This window comes from Jaculus jaculus, chromosome 4, assembly GCF_020740685.1.
Source record: "Jaculus jaculus isolate mJacJac1 chromosome 4, mJacJac1.mat.Y.cur, whole genome shotgun sequence".
Classification (NCBI taxonomy): Eukaryota; Metazoa; Chordata; class Mammalia; order Rodentia; family Dipodidae; genus Jaculus; species Jaculus jaculus.
The window spans coordinates 101,994,474-102,010,882 of NC_059105.1; the positions used below are offsets into that span (position 1 = coordinate 101,994,474).

Here is a 16,409-nt window from a genome sequence, read left to right on the forward strand (position 1 = left end):
TTTTTACAGAAATACCAATATAATGCATGTCATTTTGTCAATTGTAACTCAGTTATTTGGTATCCACAGAAGTGATGTACCATTAACACTATTGCCTTTCAATGTGGATGTACCAAGGATTTACTTAATTTTCTGTTATTGAATGTTTTTTGCTCTAGAAAACCACCTTCATACTTTCATCTCTGTCAGTTGCTTCCCTGGGATAAAGTCCTATAAAGATGGAGTGTGAGGCATAAGGCAGTAACTTTTTTTTTTAGGATGTCTTCAAGATGCGTCTGTTATGTCCTGCTTCCACACAAATTCTTCTGTGTAGCCAGTGCCCAGGCTACAGCTCTCAGCACAGGTGAAGACTACCAAGGCACCCCAGTCTACACTCTAACCCAGTCTGTCTGCCTTCAGGTAATTTAGCATCTGTGGCATGACCTGGCATTCAAATATTCTCTTGGAACCACAGTGACAATCTGGAATATCTCTTGCTTGAGGGATATTTTCACCAGAAATCCAGATAGGCTTAATACCTCTTCTGTATCTGAGAATCTGCTCTGGTTCAAGGGCTATTTGAGTTTTAAACTTCTGGAAAATATAATCTTCCCTGGATTCATGCTTTGCCATAAAATCCAGTTCTTCCTCAAGTGCCTCATCCATGCTTCCTATAACCTCATAATCATCTTCCTTTTCTACAACCTCAGGCAGAATCTCATTTTCTGTTTCTATTACAATTTCAAATTCTGGAAAAAGGTAGTTGTCTGGAACTGTATGGTTCAAAAGATCTGGTTTTGTACATAACTGCTTATGTCCCAACCCCCAGTCTAGAGTTTGATGCTCCTTACTGCAGTAATATGTGTTCTGGCACCTGGAGCATGCTTTAGGTCTGAAACAGCCACAAACCCTGCAGAAATGAGCCCCAGACTAATGTGGAAACACTGAGATTCTATTTCTGAGGAAGATTTCTCAGATGGTGGATCATAAGAGTAAAACTCATTTTTCCTTGGCAGCTGATTCCTAAAAACCCGTAGGCCCACACAACACAGCGGCTTGCGACAGCAGAAGAGGAAGAGACCTGAATGGAAAGCGCCTGGTCGCTCGGCAGCGGTGCATTCACCTGTATCAGGAAGGTGAGAGGCCTGCTGCAGTGCGCACACTCCAGCTCCTCAGTCCCAGGCAGCCCTGCTGTGCCAAGCTATGCCAGCCTCCCGCCCACCTTGCTGGAAAAGTGCTCCCTACGCAACCTCCATGCGGGCACCACCTCCACAAAGCCCAACCCCAGGGCTGGGCACTAGCAGCCATAAGGTCCCCAGAAGGTGCTTCTTCATGGAACCTTTTCTAAAATAGATCATATACAGGGTCACAAAGACTGCCTCCATAATATTTAGGAAGATCAACATAATTTCCTGCATGATATCAGATCACAATACTGCATTATTAGAAATTAACAACAAAATATTTATTAGTAATCTCACCAGCTCCTGGAAACCTAACAACACACTTTTAAATAATAAATGGGTAGTGGACAAAATAAAAAAAAATGGAATTGCAAATTTCTAGAAATGAATGACAATGAGAATACAACATACTCAAAACTTATGGGACACAATGAAGATGGTCCTCAGGGGAAAATTCATAGCACTAAATGCCTTCATAACAAAAGCAGAGAGATCCCAAAGCAATAACCTAACCATCCACCTAAAGGCATTGTAAAAACAAGAAGAATCCAACTCAAAAAGATCTAGACAGAAAAAAAAAATATTTGAGATAAGAACAGAAATCAATGAATTGTAAACCAAGAAAACAATTAAGAAAATGGCTGAAACAAAGAGCTGGTTCTTTGAAACAATAAACAAGATTGATAAACCCCTGGCCAGTTTGATCAAGAAAAAAGAGAGGGAGGGAGAGAGAGAGAGAGGGAGGGAGGGAGGAAGAGAGGGAGGGAGAGAGACTCTTCAAATTAACAAAATTAGAAAAGAAAAAGAATAGATCACAACAGATATAGGCAAAATTGGGAGAATCATCAGCACTAATTTCAAAAACCTGTACTCCACAAAACTGGTTAGTACAGAGAAAATGGATGAATTCCTAGATACATACCACATACCACAGCTATACTTAGAGCAGATTAATCTCCTAAAGAAAATGATCACACCCACTGAGATTGAAAAGGTAATCAAATACCTTCCCCGCAAAGAGTTCAGGACCAGATGGCTTCTCAGCAGAATTCTATCAAACTTTTGTGGAAGAACTGAAACCATTTTTTTTTTTTTTCTCAAACTGGGTCCCATAATCAGAGAACAGTAAAGATTCTCAACTTCTTCTGTGAAGCTAGCATCATCCTAATACCAAAACCAAAACCAGGCAGAAAACTATAGACCTATTTCCCTGGTGAACTTAGATGCAAAGATCCTGAACAAAATCCTCACAAACTGAATTCAACAACACACCAAAAACATTATGCACCTTGATCAAGTAGGCTTCATCCCAGGAATGCAGGGGTGGTTCAACATAAAGAAATCTGTCAATGTGATCTACCACATAAATAAGCTTAAACACAAAAACTACATGACCATTTTAATAAATGCACAAAAGGCTTTTGATAAAATACAATAACATTGGAGATAATTGGCATGGCAAGTTTATATCTCAACATAATAAAGACTATATATAAAGCTCCTTAAGCCCAAATAATACTTAATGGAGTCTGAAGGAATTCCCATTGAAATTAGGAACAAGACAGGGTGACAAATCTCATAGCTGCTCTTCAATATAGTACTGGAAATCCTAGCTCAAGCAATAAGAGAGGAGAATGAAATAAAATGGATACAAATTGGAAAGGAAGAAGTTAAGTTAGCTCTATTCACAGATGACATGATTCTATACATAAATAACCCAAGAATCTCCATCTCAAATCTGTTAAAGGTGATTCACTCCTTCAGCAAAGTAGCAAGATACAAAATCAATGCACTAAAATCAGTAGTCTTTCTATATGCACAAGACAAAGAACAGAAAAGAAATTGTCCCAATTTCAATAGCAACAACAGCAAAATAAATAAAATACCTTAGAATAACATTGACCAAGGATGCGAAATTCCTATACAATGAAACTATAAAAACACACAAGACAAAAAGTGAGGAGGACTTGAGAAAATGGAAAGACCTCCCATGCTCCTGGATCTGCAGAATTAATATTGTGAAAAAGGCATCCTTACCAAAAGCAATATACAGATTTAATGCAATGCCAATAAAAGTCCCAACACTTTTCTTCACAGAGATAGAAAAAAAAAAAAAAGATCTCAAAATTCATTCACATCTCACCATGCACAAAAATAAAGCCCAAATGGGTCAAAGTCCTCAATATAAGACTGGATACTCTGCTATTACTGGAAGAAAAAAATAGGAGGAACTTTCCAAAATATAGGAGTGGGAAAAGACTTCCTGAACAAAACCATGGTAGCTCAAGAAATTAAACAATCACTCAACCATTGGGATCTCAGGAAGCCAAAAAGCTTTTTCACAGACAAATTAGCAGAGCCAATAGATTACCCACAGAATGGGAGAAAATTTTTGCTAGATATACATCAGACAGGGGTCTAATTTCTAGAATCTACAAAGAACTCAAAAAACCTTAACAATAAAAAGTCAAATAACCCACTCACAAAATGGGGAAGAGAACTGAACAGAAAGTTCTCGGAGGAAGAATTATAAATGCCAAATATACACTTAAGGAAATTTTCAACCTCCCTAATCATCAGGGAAATGCATATTAAAAAAAAAAAAAACACATGAGATTCCACCTTACCCCAGTAAGGATAGCAAATATTAAAAAATCTAATGAAAACAAATGCTGGTAAGAATGTGGAGTCTTCATTCACTGTTGGTAATGTAAGATGGCATAACTGCTATGGAAAGCAATATGGAGTTAACTAAAATTGTTGACTATAGAGTTACTAAGAGACCCATTTATTCCCTTACTGGGCATTTACCCTAAAATCTCCATGCCTCAGTTCAGAATGATTTTCTCAACCATGTTTATAAATGCTTAATTAATAATAGCTAAGAGCCGTAATCAACCCAGATGTCCATCATTAGATGAATGGATAACCAAGATGTATATATACACAATGGAATATTTGCACAGTAGTAAGGAAAAATGACACAATGACATTTGAAGAAATAATGGTTGAACTTGGAACATATCATTCTCAGCAAACTCACCCAATCACAGAAAGATAACTATTGCATGGTCTAACTCATCTGTGGCTCCTAACCTGAATCTTCCTGAGATGCTGCCATACCTAATAAGCATCTCAAGGACCTGACACTAGGGGCAGTAGGGTGGTAGGAGAGAGTACAGGTGGAGTGGGGACAAAAAACTGTACCCAAATGAAAATTCTACCATAAAATCCTATATCCTGAAAGACAGACTAAAAGGTTTAACATTCATCAGGTCCTTAGAGGGAACACCTGAACCACAGGGCCCTGGAAAGTGTATGATGAATAATAACTTTAATCTTCTCCTGTTTTTCTCTGCCTACCTCCCTCTTCTCTCTTTCTCTTTTATATTAATTATCTTTTTCCTCCTTCTTTTCCCTTGGCACTGGCCTATAACTCCTAGTATCAGCATTCAGTTAAAATCTACAATAAGCTGTTGATCAGAGAAACCTACAGGTTTCCCAAAAGAAGACAGCTTTCAGTCAGAATTCTTGGTGACCCACCAAAGGTTAATGGTAAAGCCCTATTGTCAATGACACCATATGCTGTTGGTATAGAATATGGAGTAACCTGGCTGGAATCTGGAAGAAAGTTAGTCCTGAGATAGTTAGCTCATCTACTGCCAGAAGGTGCTACTTGAGCTACTGTGGGGAAATGGCCAACATCTGTCCAAGCAACTCATGGTCTAAGCTATTCAATAGCAAACAACCTGACATGATGCTCACACAAGTGCAATAGTGGCACACACCATAGTGGGTAACCAACTGTTCTTGACTTGGTTAATTTATCTGTTAAGTAGAATGAAACCCATAGCTGGAACTGAGAGACATGTCAGATCCACACCTAAAAGATATGCCAGCTCTCCAATGTTAAACTCTCACCAACTGTGGACTACAAGAGAGCCTACACTTATAAAATTCTCTCTAACATAATAATGGTTATCTCATGTATTTGGTGCTGACTTCACTTTCAGTTGGAGAATTTGCTTCTTTTTTACAGATGGACTCAGAACCTGAGGAGAGAATCAGCCTATTGCACCTTACCAGGGCCCCAGTTGAAATCAGAGAGTAATTTGGGAAATGAGCAAGAGTTTTGCTTTCTTAGTGAACCTGGTACCAGCACAAGGAGATAGACACAGAGAACACTCAACTCCTATCAAACCAGAGATCCAGAGACACAGACTTCCAAGACCTCATCCCTGAAATATACCTAAAGCAAACCCAACATAGCTCAGGGAAATTCATGGAAGAGGGGGTGGAATGATTGTGAGCCACAAGTTGGGACATTATGCACAGAGACATTGTCTCTTACCAATAACTGATGGTTACCTCACAATGCATGACCCAAAATCCCCAACAAGGAGGGTCCCTTTAGAGGGGGAAGGACAGGGAGGTGCCTAATGATGATATCAACATAGCTGTATACACACTGTGTACATAACTAATAAAAAAGTAGATATAAATAAAAATTTAAAAAGAAATAAATTATATGCATGACATTTTTCACTTGTTTTGTAATTATTAAATATGTATGTTTAAGTATATATTATACTCATTAAAATATGATAAAAATAAATTATCAACCAGGAATACTGTGTTATGCCTTTAATCCCAGCACTTGGGGCACAGAGGTAGAAAGATCGCTGTATGTTCAGGCCAACCTGGAACTACAAAGTGAGTTTTTGGTCATTCTCTGCTGTAGTAAGACCCTACCTCAGAAAAACAAACAAACAAAAAAAAAAAAAAAAAAAAAAGAAAAGAAAGTGTGATTTCTTTTCTGGGTATAATGGTGCAAATCTTTAATCTTAGCACTCAAGAGTCCGAGGTAGGAGGATCCCTATGAGTTCAAGGTCAGCCTGCAACTAGACAGTGAGTTATAGGTCAGCCTGTGTTACAGTGAAACTTTACCTACACAAAACAACAAAATTATAGTTCAGTTCCTGGTGTCATTTTATCTGATATTATTTAGATCCCTATGTATTCATGTGGTAAAGGGTTGGTCCCCAACTGTTGGCACTACTGAGAGCTAGTGGAAACTGTATGAGGTAGAATCTAGTGGAAGGAAGTTAGATCATCCTTGGCTTGCCCTCAAAAGGGATACTGGGCCCCTTGTTTATACTGTCTTTCTGTTTTCTTCCTAGCCCCTATACAGTGAGAAGTTTCCTTTGCTAAGCATTCTTATGATGTTCTGTATCACAATGGACCCAAGACAATAGGAACACCAACCATGGATGCAACTTTTGAAACCACAAGTCAAAATTAGTCTTTTCTCATTATAAGTTTTCTTCAGTAATTTTTTCATAGTGACAGAAATCTAACATAATACCTGAAACTGCATATACTAATTTTCCAAAAAGAACTGAGAGGGAAGTTAAAGAGTCCTCAAGCTCTGTTGTGTCACTGTCTATCAAATATTTTAATTAGAAAACATTGAATTAGAAGTCTATTCTAATGCACAATAGTGTTTGAGAAATTCTTGACAAAAACTAAATGAAAAGCGTGGTAACTCAGAGAAAATTACATTTATATTAAATCATAAGGAGGCTTATCATATGCCTGAGAACAAAGATGAAGCTAACAGAAAAGAAAGATATCAAGAAGTGACTATTTAACATTTAGAACAAAGTATCACACAGCTAAAATGTAGATTTGATCTCCTGAATCTCCATAATTCATGCTTGTTTTAAAAATTAATCTCCCAGTGTTTTACTTTGTATCATAACTCCACATTCTCTGCTTTTAGGTAGTAAAACTAAATAAAGAAAAAAGTCTTCTTTTCAATTGGTACAGTGATGAAGAATATTACTTTCTGTAATTCGAGTCAGAACTTGCTGTCAGAGGGGAACTCCAGGGTATATGGCTTAACTACACTATCTCTAAAATTGATGATGAAAGCAAGTACCTTATAGTGAGCTAAGCTACATTTTATTAATGTTTTTTTCTTTTTCTTCAGCATTGAGTAAATTCCCAATGCTGTTTGGCCATTTTGATTATCTACTTCCAGAACTGTTTCATCATCACAAATGGCAACACATCTAAGAGTTATGTTCTATCCTCTTCCAGCCACCAGCACCCACGGAAACCTCCACCAGGGGTGGTGTTGTATCTTGTTTCTTTACTTTGCACAAAGCTTCCACAGCCCATCTGTGTTGTGTGCCAGTGCTTTATTCACTTAAGGGCTGAATACTAAATAATAACCTAGTCTATGGATACAGTCATATTTTTTTTATTTATTTGTTTATGGACATTTGGATTGTTTCTATATTTAGGCTGTTGTTAATGGAACTATGAGAACTATTTGTGTACATCTTTTAAAAGATGTTTTTTATGTTATTTATTTATTTATTGAGAGAGAAAGAGAAAGAGAGAGAGGAGAGAGGAGAGAGAGTGTACTAGGACATTTGGCTGCAAAAGAACTTCATACACATGTGCCACCTCATATATCTGGATTATGTAGGTTCTGGGCAATTAAACCATGGTTCTTTGGCTTTGCAGGCAAGGGACTCAATGGATAAGCCATCTCTCCATCCTTGTATGCACCCTTTAAAGAACTATTTTCAGTGGTCTTGGTAGATAAAGAGAGGTGGAATTGTTGGATCCTATGATAATAATATGTAGAAAATAGCAAATTAACTTCCAGATTCTTCCCTGCATACTTCCCCAAATGTTACACATTTTCCATTTGTGTCAGTAGTATATGAGAGTTTCAGTTTCCCCACTCCTCACCAACACTGTTATTTTCGTTTTTGTGTATTTTTAATTAATTATTTATTTTTGAATTAGTTTCGTACTCAGTGAATACAGTCAAGTTGGTACCATTGTTAGCCTCCTTCCTGTCCTCCCCCTTCTCCCTGGCCCCTCCCTTTTGGGGATATATGGATCATGCATTGTGGGGTTAGCCCTCAGTTATGGGTAGGAGGAAATGTCTCTGTGAATCATGACCCAATGTGTGGCTCTGACATTCTTTCCACCCCCTGTCCAGCAAATTTCCCTGAGCTATGTTAGGTTCATTTTAGGTCTGCTTCAGTGATGATGTCTTGTTACCTTCTGTGTCTCTGGATATCTGATTTAGTAGGAGTTGGTTGTTTTCTGTGTTGATCTCCTTCACCCTTGTGCTGGTAATTATAGCAGTTTTCTGGGTGTGGAGTGACATCCGAATTGTATTTCCTAACAGAAAAGGATGCTGAACATGTATCTCCCTGAGGGATTGTTTCAAATCCTTTGTATATTTTATTATTAAGTTATGAATCTTCTTTTTGTTTGCAGTTTGTATTTCTATAAAATTCAAACATGGGAGGAAGTTCAAAGTTATCTTTCAGTTCATTTCAGTTATTCAAAAGAGGAGAGTGTGACAATGGGAAGTTTGATAGCATGACCAAATTAATTCACCCAATGATAACTAAATCCGAGAATCATAAGGTGTTCTGTTGCTTACATGCCCAACCTGTCCATATCCAGTTTCCCTTATATCACATCATAGTAGTTTTTAAAATGTTTGACTGTACTTAGGACAATCTGTAATACTCCTAGAGTGATGATTGCTATAGACAATTATAAATCCTTTAAAAAGTTGTTTTTAGGGCATATACATACATACATATATATATATATATATGTATGTATGTATGTATGTATTATGGGTATATGTATATATAAACATATATATGTTTATGTATGTATGTATATGTATATGTATATACATATATAATGAAAAATAACTCAAAATCAGTATCCCATTATTAGTTTTAATATGCTCATGAGCCTTTTTGTTAAACTTTTACATATTTATTTATAAAGCATGTATGAAAAGCACAAGAAAAAATTAAATGTCTAAGACTTTAAAGTTAGGGTTGATAGTTCTTCAGAGACCAGAATTCTTATGGCATGGTATTAAATGGAATACAAGTTAGTCAGTGATCCTCCCGTGAAGGCTGTAAAGCCACCTTTATTGTTCCACATCAATCAGAATGTAGAGCAAACATCAAACACTGAGGCCAAAGGTCTATATAAGCCACTGAAATGGGAGATAAAAGATCCAGCTAATCAGATGCTTAGATGGTCCCAGAACCAAAGCATGGATTTGGGATGAAAGTGCTCAGCTGTTTCTGACATAGCAAATAGAACAGAGTGTGACCTTCAGCAGGAGACAGGATGCACTAGGCCAAAAGTCTCAAAGGTCAGATTATAAATGAAGGAGCTGTGGTAAAAATACAGACAGGAGTAAATTACCTTTGTGCCTTGTGACCAGAGAAGTATACTGGCCCTGTTATTCTTCTTGTATGAGACTGTGCCTCTTTAGCTCAGCTTCCAAGTAGTATGGAAACTATTCCTTCCAGACTTTAATCTTATTTTAATGTTAACATAATCAAAATTCATGCATCCTCTTACATGAGATATTTTCTTTGGAGTGCATGTGTGTATATATGTGTATGGCTGTGGTGTATGTATGTATAGTGTATGTACATGTGTGTGCTGATGCTCTGTGTCCACACCTGCCTAGGCCAGGTGAGAATGATGGATGTCTTACTCACTTTTCTGTTTTGTTTACCTGAGATGGAGTGTCTTACTGAACATGAAGCTGTGTTTTCCCCTCCTGTTCAGACTGGTTAACCACCAATCCCCCAAATTATCTGATCCCCCAAACAGGTGTGAAGTTGGGTAGTTATGAACATCTTTTTTATACAGGTGGTAGAGATCCAGCACAGGTGGCCTCAGGCCCTGAGAGGGCTTCGTGCTTATGTGACAAGTGTTCACACTTGGTGAGCCACTTCCCCAACCACATCAGCAATATTTATTGACATTGACCTTGTTTTTTTTTTTTTTTTCTCTGTTTGCTTTGGTGTTGTTTTTGAGGGGACTAAGTGGCACCTTACCTAGTTGATGAGGGACAGGGGCTCAGTGAACAAGGGAAGCTATGTACTGTTGCATGTGATTTGGAAGATATTTACAAACATATTTATTTTGGTTAGAGAGCTAATTTGCCTTGAAGACAAGATAGCAAACTATGCACAAACTCAATTTCCCATTGAGCTCCTATAAATTTGTTCCTAAAGAAAATGCAGACCATCAGTTTTAAACAATGGCCTCTACTTAAAAAGTATGAAACATGTCTTCCCTTGTTACCTGGCAATATGAGAACAAAACCATGCATTTTGTTTCGGAAATTAAGATGTAGACACTGTTACTTTACTTTACTACAGAGAATAGTATGATCGATTGATCTATCTATCTATCTATCTATCTATCTATCTATCTATCATCTATTCAGTTACCTTAGCAGGCATTATTTCATATTTAGTTTTAAGTAGTTGTCTTATGTCCAATTGCTAGCTCTAATTCACACGTATACCAGTCGTATCTCCCAGACTCTTCTCCATTTGCCAGATTATTTCTGCAGGTGGGACATACATAAAATTTCATGTAAAATTTGTCTGATAGCACAGCCTTTGTTGCTTAAAAAATGGTGGAGCAGATTCTGCAGGGGCAAACAAATTTCTACAATTGGACTGATATTAGTACTGGACAACATGTTGACCATAACTTAGAAAGAGAATGGTGTTGGCAAATGCAATTGTCTCTTCTGCCAATAGACAAATGCTGTGTCTTTTATTGTTGCCTGGAATTCTCCCATCAATGTTCTGACGTGTCAGTTAGTAACAGCATGGTAAAGCAAGGCTAACCCACAGTTCACTAATTCACATTTGAAGCAGGAACCCTTCACCTTGCTCTGTAAGAAGCACCAGTAAACTCACTGGTTCACCAAGACTGGTTGTGGTACTATTGTACTTTTGTTTGACCTCTGTGCTTTATCTGGGATTGAATAGACATGTGTTTGCAGATTTCCTAAGAAAAGTTGTATGCAATAAAGTATGATTCTAAGATATCTATAAAATGAGGAAGAGGAAGAAAATTGTGTGAACTCATAAAAACAATTATTTACTTGCTTAATTTCACAAATTAAAAATAGATAAGAACTAAAATTTGCTACTATGAAAGTCAATTATTCAAACTGTAGGTCTTTAAAAATGTTTGAAACTATTTTGAACATTTGTAGATTCAGAAAGCCTGCCTAATAATGAGATTGGTAGGATTTTTTTAGCTTCTTCTTACAGCTGTGAGAAGGAATTGTTTTCTTTGCCTATGGGGAGGTGGGAGTGGAAAGATAGAAATTACACATTTTCTAGATTAAGCTTTCCATTTGTGAGACTATAGAAGAGTTGTTGAAAGATTCTATGGATCTTATCTGAAAGAATTTATATTTAGCATGATCATTACATATCAACAGAATAAATGTTTACATGATATTGCACATGAACATGATGCAAGAGAATTAAAAATAACTATTCAAAGTACATTTAACCTTCATAATTTTAACATTTTGTGTTTTACAAACTATGGATAAATATGTTCAAAAGTTTGTAAAACTTAAAACTTCAGCTATTTTAGCTATTATAGTTTACCCAAGAAACTTTATTTAGTTCATATTCAGACATTCCAAAATGCAAATTGGAGAATGACTCAGGCAATGAAAAATGGAAGGAAAGTTATTGCTATATAAGGAGTCTATTTCTGAATAGCATCAAAATGCAGGAAGAATGAACAAAGATGAATAAAAATGATAATAAAGACTGGAGACATAACTACAATGGTTTAATATTTGCCTAAAAACAATAAGACAATGGCTAAAATAGCTTAGTTATTGATTCAGTTAAGTGATTTTTTTCTCAATTTTATTAAACGTTTTCCATGATTATAAAAAATATCCCATGGTAATACCCTCCCCCCCCTTTCCCCTTTGAAATTCCATTCTCCATCATATCCCCTCCCCATCTTAATCAGTCTCTCTTTTATTTTGATGTCATGATCTTTTCCTCCTCTTTTAATGGTCTTGTGTAGGTAGTATCAGGCCCTATGAGGTCATGGATATTGAGGCCAATATTTTGTCTGGACAGAGCACGTTGTAAGGAGTCCAAACCTTCCTTTGGCTCTTACATTCTTTCTGCCACCTCTTCCGTTTTAGACCCTGAACTTTGGAAAGTGTGATAGAGATGTTACTCGGTACTCTAGTTATTTCTTTCCAGCACCACGATACCTTCTGAGTTGTCCCAAGGTCACTGCCATCTGAAAAGAGAAGATTCTCTATCCAAAGTGAGAATAGCATTAATATAAGGGTATGAATATTAAGAGAAGTGCTTACTGGGCAGTTTGATAAGCATAGTATATACACTTATCCAGACATCAGCAGATGTTACAACCCTAGGGCTCATGACTACCCCTGTTTTAATTTTTCAGTATCAGGGATGTATTCCCTCCATTGGAGTGGGCCTCCAGTCCAATTGGAGGGCAGTTGGTTTCCACCATGACAGATGTGCCAATATTGCACCCGTTGGCTCATTTGGCCTGACTGGCCAATTATAAGGCTTGCAGTGTCCACTGTTGAGTATCTTCACTGGTAGTATCTCTTTCTCCTATTGAAGTGCATGTAAAATGGCTTCTCCCAGCTTTCTGTCAGCTGGTCTACATGGAGGAGGATATCAGCTCATTTCCAGGAGGATTTCTCAGTGGCCTTGCAGCCCAAGTATGTTGAGTCTTCAGCAATATGGTCTTACCATTGATTCCTGGTGGGAAACCAAGGGCCTCAGCAATGGCCTATAATGTTTTGGGGGCATCAGGGACCCCCTTGGCCAACAACTCACTGGAAGGTATCCCATCCCTGGCACTGAAAATTTTCTAGCAACAATCTACTGCTCCTGAGTATTCCATTGTCCAAAACTGAAGGATTCCATTTGATTTATATATATCCTCTCAGATTTTGATTAGCTCTTCCTCCACCTTTCCTTTACTCAGTCTCCTCCCTTGACTTCACTTTGGGCCTTTTTACCCCTATTAATCTATTCTTATACTTACATATATACAATACCAACCTATTAAGTACCCTCTTCCCTTCCCTTCTCTTCCCTTTGTATCTCTGTTTTAGCTTACTGGCCTCTGCTTCTTCTTCTCTATGACATATCTGTATGTGGAGTTCAGAGTAAAACTTTTAGGTGTTGGTCCTTGCCATCTACCTTGTTTGAAGAAGGATTGCTTATTACTCACTGCTGGATTTCTACCAGGCTAGCCATCCAGCAACCTTCTGGAATAGGAAAGCACCCTTCCTTTCTCTCATTGTACCAGCAAAATGTATGTATACTGTAATCTAGAAAAGAAGACGGTGCTTCAAATGCCAACTACAAAAAAAAAAAAGAAAAATTAAAGGAGGAAATATAATTAACTGAGCTTCACCAATAATATGAATGAAATTTATCTTCCAAATAAATTACTGTGACATAACAGTAAATGACAGGGCTCCTTCTTCAAGCACCTACACTTACTCTAGCTAAATGGCTTGGTAAACAGTACTCAGATATGAACTGCAATCCAGAGAGGACAATGCATAAGGACATATGCTATAATACCAATTGTATGATTCAGAACAGGTTTGAGGAGAAGCATCACTTTCTCAATGTTTACTAACTCACAGTTGGCTTCTGACTTATGTCCCAAGGCAAATGATTATGCATTCCACTTCATGATTTTACATGTCACCAATAAATTAACTGTCATTAATAATTATTATTGTATACTTGGGCTGAAAGAGGAGAAATTCTACGGCTAAACTCACGAAATGGGTAGTTGGAAGTGAAGTCCAGCCCATGCTCATACTCTGACTGAGACTGTAAAGCAATGCAAACTTTCCTCCCATCAGCTTTGCCCTAGCAGTGATAGTTGAATACTCAATCTGGGATTCTCAATTCGGTATCCTAACACTACCACAGATGCGCTTCTGGAAACCTATGAACACCATGAAATTAAGTACACACATTTATTTATTTATATGGCAGAGAAAGAGGCAGAAATAGAGAGAGAATTAGTGCACCAGTGCCTCTAGCCACAGTAAATGAACTCCAGATGCATGCACCACTTTATGCATCTAATTTACATGGGCACTGGGGAATCAAACCTGGATCCTTAGGGCTCACAGGCAAGTGCCTTAACTTATAAGCCATGTCTCTGGCCCCTAAATACACACTTTTATTGCCAACATTGATGCTTCTTTGGGAGATAAATAATAAGTGTTCTGAGTCCAGTTATATTCTCTAAAATATAACTACAAATTTCAGTTTTCTTATTTATAATGTAAAAGTAAAACTTACATCAATCTCATGATTTTGTTGTTAAAAATTTAGCTTTTAGTACAGAATTTAGGATATAATCAAACATACAGTAGACACATAATAGTTGTCAGTTATTATTAACACTAGTTAGATGATGAGAGATGTTATATAGATAAAATCAATAAATTGTATCTATATCTGTAAATGTGAATGGGTAAAAATAAATTACATTGACTATATTTTAAAAGGATACATTAGATGTGATAGTATTTATGTTATTTAAATACTTGAAAATAATGGTATATATCATTAATTGATGTAAATATATAAAATAAAAATAGATAAATAGGCATAAAATATATGAGGGTGTGGTTTAAATCAGATGTTTCCCATAAAGTATTATATTCTGAGTGCTTGGTCTCCATTTGGTGGCAATTTGGGAGGTGGAGCCTTGCTGGAGGAAGTTGTTGTTGGGCCAGGCTTATGGATATTATAGCCTGTACCCCCTTGTTTGATTGTGATTCCTCCTCCTGCTGGTTTCTACCTTAAGTGTTGGAAGTGAAGTCCAGCCCGTGCTCATACTCTGCCATCATAAATCTTCCCCCTGAGACTGTAAAGCAAAATGCAAACTTTCCTCCATCAGCTTTGTCCTAGCAATGAGAAAGTAACAGCCAGGGGGATGCATATAAAATTGGAATATTTTACATTTTAAAATGGATGAAGAATAATCCATAATATTATACTAGAATAGTTGTTTTACTCTTCATTTTTTTTTAATCAAAACTTAATAAATAAATATCAGACTTTTGGCCCAGATGACAACCACCTAACTGAGCCGCATATCCCAGGGAAAGAAAGGCAAAGCATTAAGGGTTCACTGGGTCTTTTAGGGGAGAGAAATCTCTAATAGATTGCTAGTGGGAGGGCACAGAGGGGAAAAAGCAGGGAATCGCTGATTCCCTGACTCGTCGGTAGCCCACCAGTCCCCAAATCCCCCCAAGCAGCTGCTGTACCTACAGTCCCAGCTTCAGGATACCCTTGCCCTTACAGCAGGAAAGAGGTCCCAGGCTAACATAGCTCTACTTGCCTCACTGCGTAGAGGTGACTGCCCTGCTACCCCTGCCCTCGCATGACCCTGGGCAGGCTCCGCCCACTTGCCCGATGGAGCTCAGGCTCCTTGGGTCCATTTGCCCACCTCATGTATGCTGCTGGTGATCCTTGCTTGTGCAAGCTTAGCCTGCTCGGCCCATTTGCTAACTTACTACTCCAGCAACCACCCATTCACATATGAGCCCAGGCCCATTCCACTACCAAAGGCTCACTCTGCTGTGCGCCTGTGCCAGCTCATGTGAAAGCCAACACCCTCCTTGTCTGCCACTCTGGCTGACAGCCATTGTCCTGTTGCAGGCGAGCTCAGATTGCTTCAGGTCCCAGCGTTCCACCACATGAGTTTAGGCTGCTTCAGTGTCCCTCCCAGCGCCAATGCAGGCAGCTTTGGCAAATCACCTCCTGACAGCTCAGGCAACTTTGGCACACTTGCCATGCGGGAGCTCAGATGGGTTTGAAATTCTGCGAAGTGAGAGCTCAGACTGCTTGGCATCTGCCTAAGGCTGCTTCAGCTTCTCACTGTGCTTCAGCTCAGGCTGATCCACCCGCTGGTGTGTTAGCTCAAGACCACACAGCCCATCTGCTTGCCTGATGGCTAGTACAGGCCAGCTCCCCCAAAAGACACCACTTCCCCTGCCCATTGAGACAACAGTCCTACTCTCCCTTCCCATACACTGTGATGGAAAGACCACAGCACAAAAGAAATAACAGAAAAAAATTTAAAAAAAAAGAAAGAAAATCCATTTAGGTCACCCAGTCCTACAATGAACATCTCTAATCAAAACATAGAAGAGTCAATAGGATCAGAACAGCAAAATGAAGCTATGAGCAATGCAACCCTGACCAAGCTACTGGGAGAACTTGCAGAAAAGCAACAAAGGACTGATAATCATATGGATGCTGCCATCACTAGACTAGACCTAATAGATAAGGAAATGGAAGGAAT

At 38.1% G+C, this 16,409-nt stretch overlaps 1 pseudogene; it reads right to left on the reverse strand.

Annotated features, from left to right (window-relative positions):
- Positions 1 to 264: 264 nt before the first annotated feature.
- LOC101604427 overlaps positions 265 to 16,409 on the reverse strand; it is a 137,470-nt pseudogene continuing 121,325 nt past the window's right edge.